Genomic DNA, 23,868 nt, shown 5'->3' on the forward strand with positions numbered 1-23,868 from the left:
GAAAGTACATCACAGTAGAGCTGCTAGAAACATCCCTGCCCACAAGGAGCTGACAGCAGGAAGTATTTCAATAGACTTAAGGTTGTAGTTCACTCTCTTGATTGTCTTGGAAGATTTGCTTAGCATGATTGAGTTTTACTCTTTTACCTTTCCACAGTAGCTCAAGAAGTTGTTAAGAGTTAAGAATAAAGCATGTGATTTGTGTAAACAGTAGTGGAAGGTGGGAGTGGAGGAAGAATGTTGCAATAGTCACATCCTTTCATCACCAGCCTTCAAAAATTACTTGTTTTCTTAAATTGTGCTGGGGATTTTTATGGGTGACCAAATGACTAATCTTATTTTTCTTATGTTCTAAATAGTCATTTTGTGTGTAGATTAGCAAAGTGGTCTCGCTTAAATGAACTTCATAATTTCTAAGTACAAAGTGTCAAAGAATTTTGCAGTTAGGAAAAGTCTTGTCAGTTGGATAAATGGATTTTCTTTGTATATTTGGTGAAAGTTATTGTGTCTACCTCAAAATTCACACTTTGTACATACATTAATACCAGCTGCCTCAGAACTGATTCATAGTAGGATTATATTCATTCTCATTCTCTTTCTCTCCCTAGCCCTCTCCCACCCCTCCTTCTCTCCATTATGAATCAGTTTTGATGCTGCCAGTTCTCATGGTTTGTGGAGGGCAGGGAAGTAGGGTGGAGGACTGAAGGAGAATTTCAGGGGGCGGTGAATATGCAGTGTATGTGCTTACCTAATTTGCACTTTGAGTTGCAATATGCTTGTTTGAGCAAGGCAAAGAGAGTTATTGTTATTAATAATTATTATTATTTGTAAACGCCTTACTATGGACCAGACACTGTACCTAGTGCTGGGGTAGATACAAGCAAATTGTGCTGAACACAGTCCCTGTCCCACATGGGGCTCAAAGTCTCAATCCCCAGTTTATGGATGAGGTAATAATAATGATGGCATTTGTTAAGCGCTTACTATGTGCAAAGCACTGTTCTAAGCACTGGGTGGATACAAGGTGATCAGGTTGTCCCACATGGGGCTCACAGTCTTCATCCCCATTTTACAGATGAGGTAACTGAGGCTCTGAGAAGTTAAGTGATTTGCCCAAGGTCACACAGCAGACATGTAGCGGATCTGGGATTCAAACCCATGACCTCTGACTCCAAAGCCCGTGCTCTTTCCACTGAGCCACGCTGCTTCTCTAACTGGTAACTGAGGAACAGAGAAGTTAAGTGATTTGCCCAAGGTCACACAGTAGACAAGTGGCAGAGCTGGGATTAGAAACCAGGTCCTTTTGATTCCCAGCCTCGTGCTGGCTGGCCACCAGGCCGGTTGACTTGCTGCTGTCATCTACAGAGAAGTGAACTTCCTCTGACTGCAGCAAAAAATAAATCAAACAGGAGAAAAATAACACAAATTGCAGACAGTGGTCTCAGGCCTGCCAACATAAATAACTTCAAGATGACTAAAAGTATTTATGTTTTATTCCAATTAACATCAAGCTGATTATGTGAAAGATAAAGCTGCAATCCATAGAAATGACACACATTGCTGTACTTTGAAGACAGAAATGAATATTAATGAATTCTCCACATGAACTGCAGACATGATGATCGATCAATATTTAATAAACACCCACGGTGTGTTAGCTGAAATACAAAGCTGCACCTCCTACCTTCCCTCCATACGGCTGTCTGACTTTCTGCATCTGTGCTTCTCTCTCTCTCTGTCTCTCTCTCTCTCTCACTCTGTGTCAGAATGTCTATCTCTCTTACTATGAATGACTCTTGAGCATTTCATCTCCTGATAGCTTTTCAAACAGTGTCAATATCTGCCTCTTTCTTGAATACTGTAAACTAATATGAATTTGAAGAAAAAATGAATACTGAATTCTGGTTTTCAAATATAGGTGGAAAGATCATCAGAGCAATTCACAGCAAGGAAGCATGTGGCAGCATATAAGTGTGGTAGGTTGAATTATTTTTCCATTCTGGAGCATCAGATTTTGGTGGAGTTGTCTTGAATCCAAGACCAAGGTAATCTTGAAGCCATATGATATGTGCAATGCTGTAAATTACACACATGCTCATATGCTTCTGAGCAGGGAATTTGTCTGTTATATTGTTATATTGTACTATCCCAAGTGCTTAGTACAGTGCTCTGAACACAATAAGTGCTCAATAAATATGAATGACTGACTGATATTGCTTTTTTGTGCACTCAATTTGTCCTGTCTTTTCTATTAAATTGTAACTTCCTTGAGGACAGAGACCCCCGAATATTTTCTTAAGATTTATAGTTTGTAATTCAGATAATATAGTGCTTTGCATAGAGTTTTCACTTAATAAATGCTGGCTAATGACTGGCTAAACATCAGGGAGCTAAACTTCTCCCAATCTTCAAAGCCCTACTAAAATCATATCTCCTCCAAGAAACCTTCCCTGTCTCACCATCGACGCCCGGCCCATGTCCTTCCCCTAGCCTGGAATGCCCTCCCTCCACACATTCGCCAAGCTAGCTCTCTTCCTCCCTTCAAAGCCCTACTGAGAGCTCACCTCCTCCAAGAGGCCTTCCCAGACTAAGCCCCTTTTTTACTCTCCTCGTCCCCATCCTCCCCGCCCTACCTCCTTCCCCTCCCCACAGCACTTGTATACATATTTGTACAGATTGATTACTCTATTTTACTTGTACATATTTACTATTCTATTTATTTTATTAATGATGTGCATATAGCTTTAATTCTATTTGTTCTGATGACCTTGACACCTGTCTACATGTTTTGTTTTGTTGTCTGTCCCCCCCTTCTAGACTGTGAGCCCATTGTTTGGTAGAGGCCATCTTTATATGTTGCCAACTTGTACTTCCCAAGCGCTTAGTACAGTGCTCTGCTCACAGTAAGCACTCAACAAATATGATTGAATGAATGAATGAACTATAAGTGCTCATCTCCCTATCGTTTTTTTCCTTCTCTTATACATCACCTATGCACTTAGGTATTTAGCCCTTAAGCACTTCTAGTATCCATCCACCTCTGCCTCCACAGCAGTATGCACACATTTTCATACCCTGTTGCTTCCCCCAGCTGAAATTCATTTTAATTCTTGTCTTCCCTACTAGACAGTATGATCTTTGAGAGAAAGGATCATTTATACCAACTCTATTGTACTCTCCCAAGTCCTTAGCACAGTGTTTTGCACTTAATAAACATTCAATAAATACCTTTGATTGATTTGATGTATGCTAATCTACGCACAGAGCTGAGTTGTTCCAAAACAGCATGAATAGTATCAGAATGGGTTAGGACAATTTCAATGTAAATTATTAATTTTTAAAATCCTGAGGTACAAAACCTTTCCAAAGATGCTTCCAACCTTTCTTCAAAATGAGTGTCAGTTTAAAATTTAGATACTACTCAATACCGAATTGTATAGTATTTGGTATATTGCAGAAAGTTTACCAGAAATGATTGTATCCAAGAGAGGATATCGCTGGCTTTTTGAATCCAACTCCAGAGGAATCACAAGACTACTGACTTCCTGAAGATGGGAAAGCAAGTAGGCCAATGTCCCAATTAATGATCATATGTAGGTCACAGATCTAGCTACCTGCTTAAAAAACGGTTTTAGCCTAATTCAAGACATGTCATCATTATTATGTTTAGAGCTAAAAGTGACTAGTTCTTACTTCTTTACTAGCTGGAATAATAGAGTTACATTTAAGATATAGAAGAAAAAAATACATGTTAAATATAAGTAATAAAAAATGACTCCAAGTTTGCAGAAGATACAATGAAAATCAGCCACTCAACAGTCTTAAATTGTGAAGAATACTTAATTTTAGGATCTCCCACTTATCTTGGTCATTCTCAAAGACATGTTCTGCTCTTCTTGATTGTAGGCACTCTGTCATTAATTTTCAGCAGAAGACTTTCATTGGATTAGTAATAATAGATTGTTATATTTCATTTGTTCAATCATACTTATTGAGCGCTTACTGTGTGCAGAGCACTGTACTAAGCTCCTGGGAAGTACAAGTTGGCAACATATAGAGATGGTCCCTACCCAACAACGGGCTCACAGTCTAGAAGGGGGAGACAGACAACAAAATAAAACATGAAGACAGGTGTCAAAATCGTCAGAACAAATAGAATTAAAGCTAAATGCACATAATTAACAAAATAAATAGAATAGCAGATATGTACAAGTAAAATAGAGTAATAAACCTGTACAAATATATATAAATGCTGTGGGGAGGGGAAAGAGGTAGAGCAGAGGTGGGGATGGGGAGGAGGAGAGGGAAAAGGAGGTTCAGTCTGGGAAGGCCTCTTGGAGGAGGCAAGCTCTCAGTAGGGCTTTGAAGGGAGGAAGAGAACTAGCTTGGTGGATGTGCAGAGGGAGGGCATTCCAGGCCAGGGGGAGAATGTGGGCCGGGGGTCGACGGTGGGATGGGCGAGAATGAGGTACAGTGAGGAGGTTAGCAGCAGGGGAGCAGAGGGTGCGGGCTGGGTAGAAGGAGAGAAGGGAGGTGAGGTAGGAGGGGGCGAGGTAATGGAGAGCCTTGAAGCCGAGAGTAAGGAGTTTTTGCTTGATTCATAGGTTGACAGGTAGCCACTGGAGATTTTTGAGGAGGGGAGAACATGCCCAGAGCATTTCTGCACAAAGATGATCCGGGCAGCAGAGTGAAGTATAGACTGAAGTGGGGAGAGACAGGAGGATGGGAGATCAGAGAGGAGGCTGATGCAGTAATCCAGTCGAGATAGGATGAGAGATTGAACCAGCAAGGTAGCAGTTTGGATGGAGAGGAAAGGGTGGATCTTGGCAATGTTGTGGAGGTGAGACGGGCAGGTTTTGGTGTCGGATTGGATATGTGGGGTGAACAAGAGAGCAGAGTCGAGGATGACACCAAGGTTGCGGGCTTGTGAGATGGGAAAGATGGTAGTGCCGTCTACAGTGATGGGAAAGTCAGGGAGAGGGCAGGGTTTGGGAGGGAAGATAAGGAGTTCAGTGTTGATTTGCTAAGTGCTTATTATGTACCTGGCACTGTATTAAGCACTGGGGTAGATATAAGATAATTGGATTGGGTACAGTCCCAGTCCCACCCGAGGCTCATGCTCTTAATCCCCATTTTAAAAATGATATAACTGAGGCACAGATAAGTCAAGTAACTTGCCCAAGGTCACACAGCAGAGAAGTCACAGAACTGGGATTAGAACCCAGGTCTTCTGACTCCCAGGTCTGTGGATTTTCCTCCAGACCACATTGCTGTGGCATTTATTAAGCACTTGCTCTGTGCAGACTACTCAACTAAGTGCTAAGGAGAATACAATCAAGTTAGTAGACATGATCCCTGCCATCAAGGATTTTCCAATATAGGTGGAAAATAGACACTAAAATAAGTTACAGGTAAGGGGAAGCCACTCTCCCAAGGCCCTCTCAGGATCTCACCTGGAGAGTTTCCAGTACTGTACCAGTCTCATCTATAGAGGAGCATCAAGCAGACGCATACTCATTCCATTCCTAGCTTGGGCAGTGGCTAGCGAGTGGCAGGCAATCGACTAAAAGTCAAAACAAACCTGTGCTGGGCAGCAGCAGCATGGGAAAAAGTTGAGGGAGGAAACTCAAGTTAACTGTGGGGAAGAAGGCATTGGTAAACTACTTCCATATTTTTACCAAGAAAACTCTATGGATACACTACCGGAATGATTGCAGATGGAGATGGGGTGTTCTGGGAGAGATGTGTCCATGGAGTCACTTTGGGTGGGAAACAACTGCATAAGACAAGACAAGGGGGAAGCAACAGAGTTTAGAGATATGTACATAGTTTAAAGATACATAACGTAAGTGTTGGGAGTAGGGAGGAGAGGGTGGGGTCAGTACATAGGGACGTTTAAGGGAAAGGAGTCCATGCATTGTTGAAAAAGTGTTGAAAAAGTTTCTTTCACTGGATAATATAGAAACTTGCTTTTAACAGTGCTTCTAACTTCTTGAGACTTTTGGGGGTGCTTTCATCCTTGATGCAGAATTATATATCATGATGAATGTGAAATTGTTTCCTACAGTCATGCAAATTCGCCAAGGCCCCAATTCCTGGGTCCAAAATCTTAGGTTAGCATGGAATAATTCTAGCCCACATGGAAGATCCAACCTTATCCCCAGACTGTACATCTTCGGCTTTCTAATGCTAAGATGGCTCAATAGAAACAGGGCAAGTGTGGTAGGGCTTGCACTTGGTTTTTCAGGGTCTCAGTTGATTCGCACACCAGGACACTTCCTGACAATTTGGGAAAGATGTTTTCACTTCAGCAGAACATCTGCATGTCCAGAGCCAATGAGCACAGAAAAAAAAAGATTACAACTTGCCAACACTCTGGAAGAAAACTACCAAGAACTTGGATTCCAAGAATAAAATTGAAAGTGAGTTGGACAGGCTGGTAAAAGGTTCTCCTATAAATAGAATAGGAACGAAAATAATTATCATTACTACTAAGTCAGAGGTATTTATTGAGTGGTAACCAATATAGGATGAAAGGAAGATTATAGAGGCTCTGCTACAAAAGAAAAGGAAATGGATGAGGCAGTTACACTGACTCCAAACTGACTAAAACTCACCAATATGCTGAAATGAATAAGCCAATAAGGCTGGGGTGATTTGACAGGGGTAAGGAAAACAAGAGTAAAGATCAAATGCTTAGTATAGTGTTTTGCACACAATACGATTATTATTATTAATTGTATCCATCCACCCCACCTCCATCTGCAATTGTTCTGGTAGTGTATCCACAGAGTTTTCTTGGTAAAAATATGGAAGTGGTTTACCGTGGCCTTCTGTGCAGTAAACTTGAGTTTCCTCCCTAGACTCTCTCCCACGCTGCTGCTGCCCAGCACAGGTGAGTTTTGACTTGTAGCAGATTGCCTATGATTATCATCATTCTTCCACTGTATTCTGCACTGCTCAGACCCTTAAAGTGGTGGTAGTAGTATTCATTGAGCAGCTACTGAGTGAGATGCATTGTATTAAGAATTTGGGGAAAAGACATGATCCTTGCTCATAAGGAGCTTACAATTTATTGGAAGAAACAAACCTGCCAAATATTTATAAACTGTGAGAACAGTAGCAAGAACAAGAAAAGAGACCAAATATACCAGAATGAAATAACAGCATACAATGATGTAAATAACTCTCCAAGGACAATTGAATACATATACTGAGTACAGTGCTCTGCACACAGTAAGCCCTCAATAAATGCTCTTAATTGACTGATCCATTGAGGCTAGGTAGAGACACATAAATCCTGTGATCAGTTTAGTCATAGCATTTTAAAAAGGTTGGAAAAACTGGAGAGGGTTGACAGGAGAACAATGAAAATGATTACCGAGACGAAAGTATGTTCTATGAGGAAAGGTTAGAGACACTGGGCTTCTTCACTCCTAATTAGCGTGTTAAAGGTAAAGAGTGAGTTTAGTCATCAAAAACACAAAAGGTCTTTATGGGACCACAAAAACAAGTAAGAAAAAAATGGCCTTAATGCAGGAGAGATTTTGTTGGGACAAAATCAATCAATTAATCGTATTTATTGAGTGCTTACTGTGTGCAGAGCACTGTACTAAGTGCTTGGGAAGTACAAGTTGGCAACATAAAGGATTTATTGACTATTGGGAGATGAACACTAATGAGGGAGGGAAACTGGGTAGATGTGGCACTGACTATGTGTCAGGCACTGTGCTAAGTGCTGGGGTGGGTGCAGGGTATTAATAATTGTGGTATTTGTTAAGCACTTACTATGTGCCAGGCACTGTTCTAAGCACTGTGTTGATATAAGTAAATCGGGTCATCAGATCAGACATGGTCCCTGTGCCACATGGGGCTCAGTCTAGTGGGAGGGATAACAGGTGTTTTACAGATAAGGAAACTGAGGTATAGAGAAAAATCACTTGCCCACGGTCATACAGCAGGCAAATGACAGAGCTAGGATTAGAACCCAGGTCCTTGGCTATCTTTAAGGAAGGAACCTTAACTATCAATCCCAGATAGTTAATTCATTCATCTTCCTTAAAGTGGAGGCTAGGACCTATTTGAAATTACCTTTCAGCTCTGTTTATTTCTTTAATGGTGTTTTTTAAGCATTTACTATGTGCCAGGCACTGTTCTAAAATATAGGATAGATACAAGATAATTATCTGGAGCACAGTCTTTGTCTTACATGGGGTTCACAATCTTAATCCCTTTTTTACAGATGAAATCACTGAGGCACAGAAAAGTTTAGTGACTTTCCCCAGGTCACATAACAGACAAGTAGCAGCTCCAGGATTAGAACCCAGGTCCATTGACTCCAAGGCCCATCCTCTATTCACTAGGCCACAGTGTTTCACAGCTGCTTATTTTCTGATTTTTTAGACTGTGAGCCCACTGTTGGGTAGGGACTGTCTCTATATGTTGCCAATTTGTACTTCCCAAGCGCTTAGTACAGTGCTCTGCACACAGTAAGCGCTCAATAAATACAATTGATGATGATGATTTGAGCTCTGGATGGACAAGAATCAAGCACAAAGGCCACATGAATGACCAAAGTCACTGTTGATTGCAAAGTTCCCTGAAGCCTCAAAGACTAGAAGTTGGTATGGAAAAGAAATGAAACTATAACCATGTGAAGTTGTGACAGAAACCCTACTGTCTCCTTGGCTGAGCTTCATCAAATGGCATTCCAATGGAAAATTTAGAACATCCATAATCATAGTTCCCAAAGATGCCTTTTTGTGAAGAGACAGAACCAGACGCTATGTAGGGACTCATAGATTCATTTTCTTCAGGATGCTTTTAGGCACCATTGCATAATGTAATTACTATATGTCTAAAAAAAGAGAGGAGGGAAAACACATTATTTGCAGGGAAAGGAAAAGTCTCATGGACTCCCAAGGCAAGGCAGCCATGCCAAATAGGGATGAGAACATCTGAGTAAAAGAATATTTAAAGTATATTTTTTTCCATTAACTTCTCAACATGATGGGAAAGACAGAACATTTCAGTTGTGTGCTTGCAATAGAAATCACACACACACACACCCTGCTATGTTTGAACCTCTAAATGAAATTTTCTGGATTTTCACTTTATTGGGTTTCCTAGATATTATAGAAAAATATTTGCCACCCTAAATTGCTTAAATATGAATAAGCAAGCCCTCAGGTTAAGACTGGCTTTATGTAATTCATCATCACAACCTTTTAGCACTCCCTAGAATGGTCCCCCAATGCAGATTTTCTTTCTTTGTTATTGGCCTGCTTTTCAGTGCAATTTGATCTGCATCATGTACTTGTGGGAACGAGTTATTGAAATATGTAACTGACTGGTTATTTAACAAAGCTTTAAAGATTTTAATTTTAAATATTTTACTGGTATTAACTGTACAATGGCAAAAATGGCAAAAAAAGATTTCTTGGGCTGTTTTGTTGTTTGGTGATTGCTTTAATGTTCATGTATGGTACTTGTACAGTAATGCAATATCCTCTTTTCTAAATGAATGCTACTGTAGGGAATGTGATGCTTCTAATGCCAAAGCAAAAAGAAAATTAATTATGTTACTTCTTTGTCTAGTTTTTCCTTAATGTATTTTTCATTAGACTGAATTTAAGAAGTAGATTTTTTCTAAACAAAAAGATCTCAAGATTGAAATTAAGGTGATGAAAAGTCTTCAAGTAGGAGGGGTGTTTGTCAAGAATCTGGCCTAAGGCTTGGAATTCTTCTGGCCAATAAATGTAAAGACTTTTGACATTTACAACTCAAATTTTCTTTTTCTCCATTCCTTCATGTGATCCAGCCCCAGGACATTACTGGGATAAGCCCCTAAAAAACGTCTCTGCCACCTCTGCTAACTTTCTGCTTCATCCTTAGTCTATGTATATATTGATTTATGTCCTCTACTTATTCACTTACTTATTCTCCTGTCTATCTTTCTTTCCTCTTGCTATCACCAGTAGTATCTTCAATTTCTCCCCCTGCTCCCACTAGTTGCAGGTAATCTGTGACTACCCATCTCCTCTGTTAGAATGAAATTTCCTTGAGGGCAGGAACCAGGTATTTTTACCTCCATTGAATTTTCTCGATTGTATTTTTCTCATAGTAAACCCTTAACAAATGCCACGTGAAAGCACTATGCCTGTGAAGTCCCACCTTCATAAACCAGCTTGAGTCAGCTTCAGTCAGTCCCAGCTGGGTATCAAGCTAGACCTGGAGCCCAGAGTCTGAAGCTCCAACTAAGTTGAGCTGAGCTGGAAAACTGAGGCCTGAAAAAGACTCTTCCCAGATACCATATTGGGTTACCCCTAAATTATTTTTGGGCTTGGAATACTTGGAGCTATTATTTTTGTATCAAAAAAGAAGCTTGACAATTATTTGGAGAGGAAAAGACATGAAAAATTGCTTGAAAGTGGTAATTCAGATAAATGTTTATTGAGTGCCCACAGGCTGCACTGTCCTGTACTAAGTGCTTAAGGTAAGCATGATCCTGGCCCTTAAGAAGTCAATCAATCAATCAACCAATCATATTGATCACACACTTACCAGGTACACAGCACTCTACTAAGTGCTTGGAAGAGTATAATTAAACGGAGTTGGTAGAAACGTTCCCTGCATACAATGAGTTTACAGTTTAGAGGGAAGATAATCAGGTCCCACATGGGGCTCACAGTTTAAGTAGGAGCAAGAGCAGATACTGAATCCCATCTCTCTGGCCATTCATTCTCTGTCTTTCACAGGCTTCTCTTCTGTCTCCCACTCACTATGGGTGTCCCTCAAGGTTCGGTTCTGGAACCCCTTCTATTCTCCTTCTTCACCCACTCCCTTGGAGAACTCATTCACTTCAATGGCTTCAACTACCATCTGTATGAAGGAATGATCCCCAAATCTACATCTCGAGCTCTGATCTCTCTTCCGCTCTGCAGTTTTGCATTTCCTTCTGACTGCACAACATCTTTACTTGGCTGTCCTGCCATCACTTCAAACTTAACATGTCCAAATCAGAACTCCTTCTGTTCCCACCCAAACCCTGTCCTCCCACTGACTTTTCCATCACTGTAGACAGCACCACTATCCTTCCTGCCTCACAACCCCATAACCTTGATGTTATCCTCAACGTATCTCTCTCATTCAACCCACATGTTCAATCTATCACTAAATCCTGTTGCTTCATCCTTCGCAACATCGCTAAAATCCTCTTTCCTTTCAATCCAAACTGCTACCACAGTAATCCAAGCATCCTATCCCACCTTGATTACTACCTCAGCCTCCTTGCTGACCTCCCTACCTTCTGTCTCTCCCTGCTTCAGCCCAGATCATTCTTCTACAAAAATGTTCTGTCTCTGTTTCCCCCCCTCCTCAAGAAACTCCAGTGGTTGCCTATCCACCTCTGTATCAAACAGAAACTCCTCACCATTGGCTTTAAAGCACTCAATCACCTTACTCTCTCCTATCTCATCTTGCTGCTCTCCTACTACAACCCAGACCACACACTTCACTCTACTGCCAACTTACTCACTGTACCTCAGTCTTGTCTATCTCACTGTTGACCTCTCACTCACGTCTTCCCTCTGGCCTGGAATGCTGTCCCTCTTCATTACTCTCCCCATCTTCAAAGCCTTTTTGAAGGCACATCTCCTCCAAGAGGCCTTCCATAAGCCCTCATTTCCTTTTTCTCCCTCTCCCTTCTACTTCTCCCTAAGTTGCTCCCTTTATTCACCACCACCACCACCACGACCCCCAGTGTCGTGTCTGTCTCCTCCAGGAATCTGTCTCCTCCTGTAGACTGTAAACTCATTGTGGGCAGGGAATGTGTCTGTTATATTGTTATAATGTACTCTCCCAATCATTCAGTACAGTGCTCTGCACACAGTGAAGTGCACAATGAATACAACATATAGATCAATCGATATTTTACAGAGGAGGGAAATGAAGCACTGAGAGGCTAAGTGACTTGCCCAACCTCACACAGCCGGGATTACAGTCCAGTTCCTCTGATTCCCAGTCCTGAGCTCTTTCCACTAGGTAACACCAAAGTGTATGATTCAATAGACAAAGTAATAGACAAATTTTGGAAATGCTCAGCTGTCCCTTTAAGAGAGAAGTATGAAGTAGATTGTCTCCATGGAAACTAATGAAAACTTTTCAGTTATTTTTTTTTAAACTGTGCGTGCTGGCTAAGACATAGTGGGTGGTTTCCAGAGAAACCTACAATTGAAATGTGGCAATCCCTAGTTACTGAAATGAACTGATCTGTTGTTTCTCTTCTTTTTGACTCACTACTATAAAGTCAACAGTAAAAAAAAAAAAAAATCAAAGGAATTTCCCTACCCACAGACTGGATCAGCAATAGATCCCACCCCTTCTACTGTAGTCTTCAGTGGAAAATTATATGTGGATGTTCCCCAAAGTTAGAGCCACTGTGAGCTCTGCTTACTCCTTCAAACACTGACTGCCACCAACGCCAATAATTTCCCTAGCCTTCAACAGGCTTCTCAGTGCAAAGCAATGGGCAAATCTACAGGATATGTTTGTGCTAGGGTAACTTTATTTTCTGGAAGGGGACTGGGAAAATCCCACTGGAAGCAATTTTGTGAGGAATTGACTGCCTACCGTAAAGGCAGGATATTTGCTGGAAATCCCATTTTACCCCCCCCCAGTCTTTTATGTCTATTTTCAATAAATGCTAAATATTAATATTGCTATCAGTTTCTTTACTATTCACCTAGGTCATATATATGCTGTGTCTTCAAATTTGAATGTGATGTTACTGATAGTGAGAGCCTAAACCACATGACAGGTGTGGCTGAAAAGACCCATGCACAACCAGTGCGTTAGTCCATACTGGGAACAGAAAAGCAGTCCTTTGCTGTACTGATGAGTGTCTGTCACTTGGAGATCCTGGCACTGTTTTCTAATCAATCTCTTGGTCTCCCAATCTTCCTAAAGTCTCTGCTCAGGGAGAGCTCTTCACTCCTGCTTGCCTCACCTAAAGTCAATCCGTCTGCTGCAGTGGTCTCCCAATAGTTGTTGGCTGGATCACATAGCTTGGGGCAGTTGCCCTCCCTGCTTGTATGGGGATAATACAAACTTGCCATAAAGTGGCTGCTTTGGTGTCCTGTTATCATCCTTCCCCTTCCATGCCCTGCTTGTGATGCTGCTTTTCAGTAAGGATTGACTCAGTGATGGCGATCTCATCTACCTCATTGCTGACCTCTTCCCCACGTTCTGCTTCTGGCCTGGAATGCCCACCCTCCTCAAATCCAATAGACTACTATTCTCCCTTCCTTCAAAGCCTAATTGAACGCACATCGTCCCCAAGAGGCCTTCCCTGATTAAGCCCTCCTTTCCTTTTCTCCCACTCCTTTCTGCATCTCCCTGACATGCTCTGTTTATTCATCCCCCCACCTAGCCCCACAGCACTTGTGTACATAGCTGTACTTTATTTACATTACTATATGTCTCCCCCTCTGGACTATCAGCTCATTATAGGCAGGGAATGTATCTGTTTATTGCTATAGTGTACTCTCCAAAGCACTTAGTACAGTGCTAAGCACACAATAAGTGCTCAATAAATATGACTGACTGACTGAGAGCTGACTGCAGTTTAAGACCTCATGGTTGCTAACTTGCTTTACCATGTGTTGTTAAGTGGAGCTCTTAGGAGACTGGTATTATTACTGGCATATATAATAATAATAATAATAATAACAATAATGGCATTTATTAAGCACTTACTATGTGCAAGGCACTGTTCTAAGCGCTGGGAAGGTTACAAGGTGATCAGGTTGTCCCACACGGGGCTCACAGGCTTAATCCCCATGTTACAGATGAGGTAACTGAGGCCCAGAGAAGTTAAGTGACTTGCCCAAAGTCACACAGCCGACAGTTGGCGGAGCCGGGATTTGAACCCATGACCTCTGACTCCAAAGCCCACGCTCTTTCCACTGAGCCACGCTGCTTCTCCACATATATGAAATGTGTTCTCTGTGCAGTGCACTAGAAATACAATAAGATGAGATTCAGACATGGTTACTGGTCCATGAGAGGCTTACAATCTAAAATAAGCAAAGGACAGATTCATGGAACAGAAGAATAGCACAAAAACAAAGTGAAATCAATGGATGCAAAACAGTACAAATAAGTGCCAACAATAATAGCTAGCAATAAACAGTATTGAAGGGGAAATTCTAGAAGTTTCTTACCTCTCCAGGCCAAGAGTTCTGGATTTCAAATCACCACAAGCTTCTGAAAGTTTGAAAAGTCGGAAAGAGCATTGGCTTTGGGTTCTAATCCCAGCTCCATCACTTGGCTGTTGTGTGACCTCGGACAAGTACGTAACTTCCCTGTGCCTTAGTTACCTCATCTATAAAATGGGGATTAAGACTGTGAATCTCATGTGGGATATGGACTGTGTTCAACCTGATTGTGGCTAGAGAAGCAGCGTGGCTCAGTGGAAAGAGCACGGGCTTGGGAGTCAGAGGTCATGGGTTCAAATCCTGCCTCAGCCGCTTGTCAGCTGTGTGACTGTGGGTAAATCACTCAATTTCTCTGTGCCTCAGTTGCCTCATCTGTAAAATGGGGATTAAGACTGTGAGCCTTACGTGGGACAGCCTGATCTCCTTGTATCCTCCCCAGCACATAGAACACTGCTTTGCACATAGCGCTTAACAAAAATGCCATCATTATCAATCTCAACACTTAGCACAGCGCCCAGCACATAATAAGCGCTTAACAAATACCATTAAAAAAAGTCAGAAGAGTATTCAGACACCAGGGATCCCAGGTGCTTCATCACATCTTCTAGCCTGGCAGGAAAGCCTAGGTTGAACAGGCCAGGACCAACCACACAACCCTACTTAATTCTGGTGACTCAACTGGTGATATCACTAAGAATTAAACGGTCTATAACACTTAATAAATTTCTCCAGGCAGTAAAATTTGCCCCAAGCCAAGGACTGTTGATGGTATCAAATGCTTTTTAAAGAACTATAATTAGAGGATAGAAGCTTGGTGTTGTTTACTGTACTTCTGCATATGAAAAGATCTTGCTCACTGTGCTGCATTTTGGTCTGAAACCAGGTATTCTTCAGAGAATAAAGAGCATCATTCCCTCTCCCTTTCCACATTCCTTCCCCTCTCCTTCTCTTTCCTTTCATCCAAGAAGTCTTAGTGTATGATCACCTTCCTTAAACCTAGATTTTAAGGAAGGCTCTCACACTCTAGGGACATTACGGATGTTTTTGAAAGAGGGAGAAAGAGAAAGAGGTTGATGGGGCTCTTAATTCTCTAAAAGAAGACTACAGTGACCTCAATAGGTGATAACATTTTGGTCTAGTGGAAAGAGCAGGGGACCTGGGCTTTAATCCCAGCTTTGTCACTGGCCTGCTCTGTGACTTTGGGCAAGTAATTTAACTTCTCTATGCCTCACTTTCCTCATTTGTAAAATGGGGATTAAATTCCTCTTCTCCCTCCTACTTAGACTGGGAGCCTCATATTCATTCATTGATTCAGTCATATTTATTGAGTGCTTACTGTGTGCAGAACACTGTACTAAGCGCTTGGAAAGTACAATTTGGCAACAGAGACAATCCCTACCAAACAACGGGCCATATGGGGTAGGTACTATATGTAGCCTGATTGTATTGTACCTACCCTAGCACTTAGTACATTCCTTGGCACATACTAAGTGCTATACAAATACCCCTATTATTATTATAGAATTTCCATTGAAGACTGCCTGTTAATTTAGGCTTACCACCAACAGTTAACTTGATTTGAGAGTTAATGATAATTATCTCAACATTTTCTTGATCCACCTTGCTTTTGAGATTGAGCAGTAGGAAAACCTGGATTGAATGTTCCTTTAGAAAAATGATCCATGCAGCAGAATGAAGTAAAGACTGGAATGGGGAGAGGCAGGAGATAGGGAGGTCAGCAAGAAGGCTGATAGGGTAGTCAAGAGAGGAAAGGATAAGTTCTTGGAGCAACATGGTAGCAGATGTTTGGAAAGGAAAGAGTGTATTTTAGTGATATTGGGAAGACAGGACTGGTATGATTTGGTGACAGATGTACTATGTGGATTTGAAGAGAGATGAGGGTGATACCAAGATTATGGGCTTGTGAGACAGGGAGTTGCTGTCTACAGTGATGGGAAAGATAGGGGGAGGAAAGGGTTTGGATGGGAAGATGAGGAGTTCCGTTTTGGACATGCCAAGTTTGAGGCGTCAGCAGGACATCCAAGTAGAAACCTACTGATGGCAGGAGTAAGTACAAGACTGCAGAGAAGAGTGTCCTGTCCCTTCATAAATGACAGACCACCACTCTCCTCACCTTCAAAACCATATTAAAATCACATCTCCTCCAAGAAGTCTTCCCTGACTAAGCCTCGTTTCCCCTACTCCCTATCCCTTCTGAGTAGTCCTTGCACTTGGATCTGTACCCTTTAATCACTTATTATTTGACCCACCCTCAGTCCCACAGCACTTATGTAGATATCCCTAATTTATTTTAACATCAATTTCCCACTCTAGACTGTAAGCTCCTTTTTTATGGCATTTGTTAAGTGCTTACTCTATGTCAAGCATGGTTTTAAGTGCTGGGGGAAATAAAGGTTAATCAGCTTGGACACAGTCCATGTCCCACATGGAGCTCCTTGTGGGCAGAGAACATGCCTACCAACTCTGCTATATTGTACTTTCCCAAGTGCTTAGTACAGTGCTCTGCACACAGTAAGTGCTCAATAAATAAAATGAATCAATTTATATATTAAGCAGGTTAATTGGAAAAGCCAGAAAAGATAGAAAAAATGATGAAAAAATGAGATGAATTCAAAGATCACTAAAATAACCATACTTTATTCTCTCATATTGGTGGAGATTGCAAAATTTCATGTTGAGGGAGACTCATGCTGTAGTGGGTATCATGGTCAATGCCACACACAGGTGCATTTGCCCATGTACACAATTATTTCTTCAAACACCGCATCGTGCCATGTCCAGCAGGCAGTGTCGGAAGAATGCTTTTGGCTCTCTTAGCCAAAATGCAGATGGAAATGCACATTATGACAGAACTAAGTGTACCAAAAGCCAACCATCAAAACTGTATCGACAAGTTAATAAAGTGGGCACAGCGAGAAAAATTGACTAAGTACAAGAAGTTGAAAGGGTGGAAGGGAGAGTGGGAGATTAAGACTGACATTTAAAGATCAGGCAGAAAGGATCAGAGAGCAGAGGGGAAGTCAGTGAAAAGATGAAAGAAAGAATGGAAAAGGTCAATCAAGGCCCCTGGGCCCATAGAGGCCAGGGGAGAAAGGAGGAAGAGGTTGAACTCTTCAGTATAATTATTGTCTTGTAGGAAGTTATGGTGAGGTATGCCATTTCAAGCCCCAGTGGAATTTCTCCGGAGTCTTCGGTAATGGTTTATCTGCATGACTGTCAGCTCATTTAAACTGACCCTTGCCCATGACCGAAGGCAAGAATCCCAGGGAATGTGACTGGGAGGTATTGGTTCATTCATTCATTCATTCAATCGTAGAGCACTGTGCAGAGCACTGTACTAAGTGCTTGGGAAGTACAAGTCGGCAACATATAGAGACGGTCCCTACCCAACAATGGACTCTCAGTCTAGAAGGGGGAGAAAGAAAACAAAACAAAACATGTAGACAGTTGTCAAAGTTGTCAGAACAAATAGAATTAAAGCTGTAGGCACATCATTAACAAAATAAATAGAATAGTAAATATGTACAAGTAAAATAGAGTAATAAATCTGTACATATATATATATATATATATACATATATATATATATATATATATACAAGTGCTGTGGGGAGGGGAAGGAGATAGGGCGGGGGGGATGGGGAGGAGGAGAGAAAAAAGGGGGCTCAGTCTGGGAAGGCCTCCTGGAGGAGGTGAGCTCTCAGTAGGGCTTTGAAGGGAGGAAGAGAGATAGCTTGGCGGATGTGTGGAGGGAGGGCATTCCAGGCCAAGGGAAGGATGTGGGCCGGGGGGACAGGCAAGAACGAGGTACGGTGAGGAGGTTGGTGGCAGAGGAGCAGAGGGTGCAGACTGGGCTGTAGAAGGAGAGAAGGGAGGTGAGGTAGGAGGAGGTGAGGTGATGGACAGCCTTGAAGCCGAAGGTGAGGAGTTTTTGCTTAATGCATAGGTTGACAGGCAGCCACTGGAGATTTTTGAGGAGGGGAATAACACGCCCAGAGCGTTTCTGCACAGAGATGATCCAGGCAGAAGAGTGAAGTATAGACTGAAGTGGGGAGGGACAGGAGGATGGGAGATCAGAGAGGAGGCTGATGCAGTAATCCAGTCGGGATAGGATGAGAGATTGAACCAGCAAGGTAGCGGTTTGGATGGAGAGGAAAGGGTGGATCTTGGCGATTTTGTGGAGGTGAGACCAGCAGGTTTTGGTGCTGATTTGGGTGTGTGGGGTGAACGAGAGAGCATATTGGTTATTTCATGGGGGTCAAGAACTTGTAAACCTCAACAGGGCCCAGTTTCAGCAGCTACAGATTGAAGGAATGTATTAGGTGCTATCCATTTCAGACCTGGGTTTATAAGGAAAGTGCCACTCCTACCTTAAGCGGTTTGCTCATAATTTCAAAAGCTACCGACACAAACACTTAGGCCCCTTTCCCTAGCACTCTTGAGGCAAACACTCAGTAACCCATGGCAGCACGAAAAAATAGTGCAGGGCTGATAGAGAGGAGACCTGTTTCAAAATTTCCCTATGAAAACCTCGGACTGCAAGGGCCTGCCAAACAGAGACTGCACATTTTAACAGGGCAGTCACTCCACGAGACATGGGCTCATCATGACCCAGCACTTTGGGATAAACCTCAGAACAGCTTTAGTGGATACCGGTGATCGGGGCCTGGCCCTTCTCCTTCCCTGGAGAGGGATTTCCAACTGTGCAGAGCTCCTTTTTCTCCACCCAACAGGGCCAGGGATTGATTCAGAAGTGACTCAGGGAGCAGTAAGTCACCAGCTGAATCACCAGCACCACCACTTCCTGCAACGTCTATTTTTCTTGGCGCCTTTCCCGGGGGGCCCTCGGGCCAGGTCTGCTCCTAATTAGCTCATGAGAATGATGAGATCATAGCCTGCGGCGGAATGGCTGCCGCTGCCGCCACCTATATCTGCACCATAGATAAAAGCTTGGTTTCCAAGATGGAAAATCAAAAACAGTGCTCAGCCTCCATCTAAGGGAGCTGACTCTTGCTGGCAGGTCTGCTTTGGAATACAAGATTTCTGAACTCCAGGAAGCAGGTTGTGTCATCCTGTCCCACGTACGGACAGCCTGGAACAAGTCCAGTTTCCAAGACTTTCTTTTAAACCCTGTCCAAACAATGTGCAGAACAGCCCACTCCTTCTGGGAGCTGACCACACCTTTTTTCCTGATTAAGGGAGGTTCTGGGGCTCCTTCCAGGTGAGAGGTCTCAAGGGAGGCCAAGCAGACAGCACAGAAGTGAGTTTAATGTGAGCAGAAGTCATCGATGGCTTTAAAAAACAATCTTTGCTTCGGGGTTTCCCAATTCATTTTTCAAATCTAAGCACGTGCAAACACACACGTGTGCACATCGAACTTTGAGATAATGTTGGAAAGCTTCCACAGAAGCACGAAGAGCTGCTTCCACGTGGAGAGTGTAAATTAAATTTTGCTCATTCTTTTATGATAATGAGACTGGCTGTGTGATTGAATATTAAGCTCTGGGCTCTTCCATAGGCGACACAGCTAAATTTCTTCAGGTCTTGGTGGACTGTGAAAACTAAGACAGCAGCCAAACTGCTCATGACTGAAACTCTTGTTGCTCTCTTCAGATTGCCTGGAAAACTCAGACATTTTCTCTGTACATGGGAGTTTCCTGTCTTATTCCCTATGGGATTGCAAATTATCAGCTCTTGCTCTGATACTGTTAGCGCATGGGCATGGGGCGATGAGGGTGGGTACACCTGCTTTGATTGGCACTGGACCAAGGGATTCAAATCTTTCCTAGATGATCATACGTAGTCCACATGGTGTCAGCTGTATGTCAATATAATCAGAATTTGAGTGTGTGTGTGTGTGTGTGTGTGTGTGTGTGTGTGTCTGTATCAAATGAAAATGTCTTAGGAGAGAAATTGATAAAAAGTGATTTCTCCCAATTCAGCACCCCCTCCTGCCAGGAACCCCCTCCTCCTACATCTGACAGACCAGTAATCTCCCCATCTTCAAATCCAGACTGAAATCATACCACCTTTAAGAAGCCTTCCCTGATTAAGCTCTCAACCCTAGCACAACCTCCCCACCTCATTTTCCTTCCATACTGCCTCACCTATGCACCTAGGCCCATCCCCTAAGCACTTCGGCACTCACCCCCATCCACAACACTTTAGTATATATCATTATACTCAGTTGCTTCCCTTACCGGTAATTTATTTTATTGTCTGCCTCCCTATTTGATTGTAAAATCCTTGAAAGCTGGGATTATGACTTCCAACTGTAATGTATTCTCTCATGTGCTAGTATAGTACTCTGCTCAATAAATAATGTTAATGAATTGATTTTTGCCCAATAAGTCTTCCCAATCTCTCTAGAGATGTTCATTTTCAAAAATGATCCTTCTTAAAATGAAATCCTATCCGTGCCTGAGAATGCATAATTGACATTCTATTCCAAATTGTGTGACATAGCTCTAATAATGTGTTTGCCCCATATGGGGCCTGCCTCTGTTTTTAAGACTGCCTCTTGTTCTCTGTCTTCATGAAATCTTTACTCGCAAAGAGCAGTCCCCTTCCGGATTGCTACGTATCAGTTTGATTTATCTAATGTGGTGGACTCCCAAGAGTCCATTGTTCTATTTTACTGTTTGAGGCTGTGGTTCACTATCAATCAGTGGCATTTACTGAGTGCTTATTGGGTGCAATGATAATAATAATTGTGACATTTGTAAATGCTTACTATGTGCCAAATACTGTATTAAGCCCTGGAGTGGATACAAGCAAATCGGGTTGGACACAGTCCCTGCCTACATGGAGCTCACAGTCTCAATCCCCATTTTACAGATGAGGTAACTGAGGCACAGAGAAGTAAAGTGATTTGCAGAGCACTGGTAGTAAAGTACAATAAAACAGAGTATCTAGGCCCGAGAGCTTATGTCTTTAATGAGTTTATTTTGCCCTCCCTGCTCATGTAAGCCATCTTTCAGCTCACCATTCAGCAGCTGTTTGAGTATACTAATGTTATCCATTCTTCTTCCAGCAGAGCTGTGTGGCTGTGAGCATTGCTTCAGTGCCGGTGAGCTGACTTCCTTCCCAGACCTCAATGTTGATGTTCCTTTTCCTGCTATTTGATGTTGAGTTGGGTTTGTCCATGAGGCTGATGAAGCTCTAGAGCATAATTATCAGCCTACAGAAGTATCTGTCATCAAGACTTCTGAAGAGATAGAGGAGTTTTCTGGTGAATCGGAAGTGTATTTGAAAGCCAGTTTTCAAATGTTTCATTATACTGGCAACCTTGGGTAGTTTGAGAAGAGGACCAACCCCACAGCCCTATTTTACACCAGGGATGATGGGGAAAGATTAGACAGGGCTCCAACCCTAACTCAATCATCAATGTATGAAAGGATCTTGGTAGACATCTCAAGGCAGCCAAATGTGCTATTCTATTGATCAGTCAATCAATGGGATTTATTGAGTGATTACTGTATACAGGGCACTGTACTTAATGCTTGGGAGAGTAATAATAATAATAATTGTGGTATTTGTTAAGTGCTACGTGCCAAACACTTTACTAAGCATTAGGGGAGATACTAGATAATCTGACCCCAAATGGCTCTCACAGTCTAAGTAGGAGAAAGAACAGGTATTGAATCCCCATCATGCAGATGAGGGAACTGAGGCACAGAGAAGTTAAATGATTTGCCCAAGGTCACACAGGAGACAAGTGGTGGAGTCAGGAACAGAGCCCAGGTACTCTGACTCCCAGCTCTTTACCCTTTTCACTAGGCCATGCTGCTTCTCAATACAGCAGGGTATAATACAATAGAGTTGATAGACATGTTCCCTGCCCAATCTAAAGGAGAAGACAGGCATTAAATTGCATTATAGATATGTACATAAGTGCTGTGGGGCTGAGGGTGAAGAGAATATCAAGTGGATAAAGGGTACAGGTCCAAGTGCAGAGGAGTAAGGGAAATGAGGGATTAGTTGAGAAAGGTCTCTTGAAAGAGATGTATTGGACCATGTCAAGTGCTGTTCTACAGAAATGGTCTAGAGGTCTTGGTGTGAGTCTCTGAGTTACGAATTGTCCTGTAGACAATGCTGCAGTCCAGTCAATTGCTGAGGGCCTTCAAGAAGGGAGTTCCTCTCGTTGAGTGAAAGCTTTGCTTTCCCTTGCCTCTTAGACTGTCAGATTCCTGAGAGAAAATGATTGCATCTCATATGAATGTGATTTGATGAACTGTACTTGGCACATAAGTATGATAAGTAACATAGTAAGTATTAAAACAGCACAGCCTAGTGCTCCATCACTTGTCTTCTGTGGGAACTTGGACAAGTCAAATAACTTCTCTGTGACTTAATTCCCTCTGCAAAATGGAAATTCAATACCTGTTCTTCCTTCTATTTAGTCTGTGAGCTCCGCGTAGGACCTTATTATCTTGTATCTACCCTAGTGCTTAGTACAGTGCTTGACACATAATAACCGCCTAACCAATATCACAAATACCACAATTATTATTATCACCATCATTACTATTAATTAAAAGGAGAGGGGATACTAAGGGCACAAGGACCTGTTTATGTATCCATTATTCTAAATCTGTTGATAATGTTTCTCAAGATCTTCACCACAGGACATCCTCATGGGCCCTGATTAGCAGGATCCCTCGCCACACAAAAGATGTGAACCAATCCATTCTGCCCACTGAAGGACCTGAAGTCACTTTCGCTGCTTTTTTTTTATTTTTTTCCCACCGTGACTGCCCTCCCACCGGACATCCTCGCAGCATCCCTTCCTGAAGGTCACGGAGTTGAAACTGGGTTGGGGAGGACCCTGGGAAGTTTCACCACTCTCCTGTCCCCATCCTACTGCTCCATGGGTTTGAGGGGACGGTCCCAATGTGGGAGATGCAAAGGAGCCACAATGACAAAAGTAACAGTGGTGGCCTCAGTGGTGCAGGAGTACGAAAAAAGCAACCCAAGTCGTTTTCTGCTTCTGAGTGTCATGGGAGGTGAGCATTCAGGGGAGCCAGTTTCAGGGTGACAGTCAACTGTAAGAAGGGGAATTTGAAAGGGCTGTGGAAAATGCAAGGGTTGGGCTAAGAAAAATAAATAAAGAGACTGTGGTGGGTGACAGGTCACGTAGAATTCCATCCAGATTGTATATAAGTGGTAAAGGATACCCCTGACACTACCATCTCCAGATCTCTGCTGAAAAGATTCTTTGGAAGAAGGCTTTGCTGAAGCCTTGTAGAAGTCTGAGGGCTCCCTCTGTGGCATTTCTTCAAAAAGTGCTGCACGAAGCTTTAACCGGATCCCTCTGAGGCCACGGGGACAGAGTGGACCATGAAATTGAAGACAGTTTTATGAGTGGGATTTTGGGGGGCGGTCTTGTTTCGTCCAGTTAAGTGGAGTCGGTGTGGAAAAGGGGAGAAATGGCTATCTGCCCTCCCCCTGTAGAAATCTGAGCTTTTGTCACTTCCCTCAGAAGAGGAACCGTGGGCTCCAATCTGCTGCTCTGTGAGCTTTAAAATTACGTCATAGTTTATTTAGGTTGTTTTTTAAGCATTGTGGAGGAAGTGACTTTACCTGCTGATAGCTGTGGAGAGCAACTGTTGCTTTCACCCTAAAAGTGTCC

Source organism: Tachyglossus aculeatus, chromosome 22 (genome assembly GCF_015852505.1).
Source record: "Tachyglossus aculeatus isolate mTacAcu1 chromosome 22, mTacAcu1.pri, whole genome shotgun sequence".
In the NCBI taxonomy this organism is placed as follows: domain Eukaryota; kingdom Metazoa; phylum Chordata; class Mammalia; order Monotremata; family Tachyglossidae; genus Tachyglossus; species Tachyglossus aculeatus.